This window comes from Arachis hypogaea, chromosome 6, assembly GCF_003086295.3.
Source record: "Arachis hypogaea cultivar Tifrunner chromosome 6, arahy.Tifrunner.gnm2.J5K5, whole genome shotgun sequence".
NCBI lineage: Eukaryota > Viridiplantae > Streptophyta > Magnoliopsida > Fabales > Fabaceae > Arachis > Arachis hypogaea.
Genome location: NC_092041.1, coordinates 95897607 through 95900453, shown reverse-complemented (window position 1 = coordinate 95900453; position 2847 = coordinate 95897607). Strand labels below are relative to the sequence as shown.

At 31.1% G+C, this 2847-nt stretch overlaps 1 non-coding gene across 1 annotated transcript; it reads left to right on the top strand.

The window, feature by feature from the left end:
• The first annotated feature begins 298 nt into the window (after positions 1-298).
• LOC112700468 (small nucleolar RNA R71) lies at positions 299-402 on the top strand. The gene has a single exon (XR_003153375.1). It is a non-coding gene; the product is annotated as a small nucleolar RNA R71 (small nucleolar RNA).
• Positions 403-2847: the final 2445 nt, after the last annotated feature.

The window sequence follows — 2847 nt, the reverse complement described above, 5'->3', positions numbered from 1 at the left end:
CCATTCAGACTTTGAGAAATCATGTTGACTTGTTGAGTCAACACTTTGTTCTGAGCCAATATGGCATTCAGAGCATCAATTTCAAGAACTCCCTTCCTCTGAGGCGTCCCATTATTCACGGAATTCCTCTCAGAAGTGTACATGAATTGGTTATTTGTAACCATGTCAATAAGTTCCTGAGCTTCTGCGGGGCGTTTTCTTTAGGTGAATGGATCCACCTGCAGAGTGGTCCAATGACATCTTGGAAAACTCAGATAGACCATAATAGAATATATCTAATATGGTCCATTCTGAAAATATGTCAGAAGGACACTTTTTGGTCATCTGCTTGTATCTTTCCCAAGCTTCATAGAGGGATTCACCATCTTTTTGCTTGAAGGTCTGAACATCCACTCTAAGCTTGCTCAACTTTTAAGGAGGAAAGAATTTATCCAAGAAGGCCGTGACCAGCTTATCCCAGGAGTCCAGGCTATCTTTAGGTTGTGAGTCCAACCATGTTCTAACTCTATCTCTTACAGCAAAAGGGAAGAGCATGAGCCTGTAGACTTCAGGATCTACTCCATTCATCTTAACAGTCTCACAAATCTGCAAGAACTCAGTTAAAAACTGGTAAGGATCTTCAGATGGAAGTCCATGAAACTTGCAGTTCTGTTGCATTAGAGCAACTAATTGAGGTTTCAGCTCAAAATTGTTTGCTCCAATGGCAGGAATTGAGATGCTTCTTCCATCAAACTTGGACGTGGGTTTAGTAAAATCACCAAGCATCCTCCTTGCATTATTGTTGTTGGGTTCGGCTGCCATCTCCTTCTCTTGTTCGAAAATTTCAGAAAGGTTGCCTCTGGATTGTTGTAATTTAGCTTCTCTTAGTTTCCTCTTCAGAGTCCTTTCAGGTTCTGGATCAGCTTCAACAAGAGTGCCTTTTTTTCTTGTTCCTGCTCATATGAAAGAAAAAGAGAATAGAAAAAAAAAGAAGAGGAATCCTCTTTGTCACAGTAAAGAGGTTCCTTATTAGTGGTAGAAGAAAAAGGGAATAAAGAAAGGAGAATCCAAACACAAGGGTAAGGATAGAGGCAGTGATTGGAGATGAAAAGAGGTGAAGAGAAGTGTTAGTAAATGAATAAATAAATAGAAGAAGATGAGAGAGAGAATTCGAAAATTAAATTTGAAAAGGAATTAATGATTTTCGAAAATTAAAGATGAGATAGAATTAAAATTAAAATTTAAAACAATTAGTTAATTTAAAAAGAATTTTGAAAAAGGGATGAGATATTTTCGAAAATTAGAGAGAGAAAAGTTGTTAGGTGGTTTTGGAAAAGATAAGAAACAAATAAAAAGTCAAATAGTTAGTTGAAAAAGATTTGAAAATCAAATTTGAAAAGATAAGAAGATAAGAAGTTAGAAAAGATATTTTAAAATCAAATTTTTGAAAAAGATAAAATTTTGAAAAAGATATGATATAAAAGATAAGATAAGATAGATTTGATTTTTAAAATTAAAATTAATTACTTGACTAATAAGAAATTAAAAGATATGATTCTAGAATTTAAAGATTGAACCTTTCTTAACAAGAAAGTAACAAACTTCAAATTTTTGAATCAATCACATTAATTGTTAGCATAATTTTCGAAAATAAAGATAAAATTAAGAAAAAGATTTTTGAAAAATATTTTTAAATTTTCGAAAATCATAAGATAAAAATGAAAAAGATTTGATTTTTGAAAAAGTTTTGAAAAGATAGGATTTTTAAAATTGAAAATTTGACTTGACTTATAAGAAATAGCTAAGTTTTAAAATTTTTTTTGACTAAGTCAACTCAAATTTTCGAAAATTATGAGAAAATTAAGGAAAAGATATTTTTTTATTTTTGAATTTTTAATTATGAGAGATAAAAACATAAAAATGACTCACAACATGAAAATTATGAATCAAAACACATGATTCATGCAAGAACACTATGAATGTCAAGATGAATACCAAGAACACTTTGAAGATTATGATGAACATCAAGAACATATTTTTGAAAAATTTTTTATGCAAAACAAACATGCAAGACACTAAACTTAGAAATTTTTTAATGCTTAGACTCTATGAATGCAAGAATGCACATGAAAAACAATAAAAGACACAAAACAAGAAAACATCAAGATCAAACAAGAAGACTTACCAAGAACAACTTGAAGATCATGAAGAACACTATGAATGCATGAATTTTCGAAAAATAATGCATAAATTTTTAAAACATGCAATTGACACCAAACTTAAAAATTGACACTAGACTCAAACAAGAATCACAAAATATTTTTTATTTTTATGATTTTATTATTTTTTTGTATTTTTATTATTTTTTTCGAAAATATTCTTTAGGAAAACGAAAAAGAGAAAAATTTTTGAAATATTTTTTTTTGAAAAATTTTTTGAAATTAAAACAAAAAGAAAATTACCTGATCTGAGCAACAAGATGAACCGTCAGTTGTCCACACTCGAACAATCCACGTCAACGGCGCCAAAAACTTGGTGGGCGAAATTGTGATCATCAACAATGGCTCCAAAGACTTGGTGCTCTCAAACATGAATCACACTTTGTCACAACTCCGCACAACTAACCAGCAAGTGTACTGGGTCGTCCAAGTAATAAACCTTACGTGAGTAAGGGTCGATCCCACAGAGATTGTTGGTATGAAGCAAGCTATGGTCATCTTGTAAATCCCAGTCAAGCAGATTTAACTATATTAAGAGATTATTGAATTTTCAAATAATAATAATAAATTAAACAGAAAATAAAGATAGAGTTACTCATGTAATTCAATGGTGGGAATTTCAGACAAGTGTATGGAGGTGTTGTGTTCC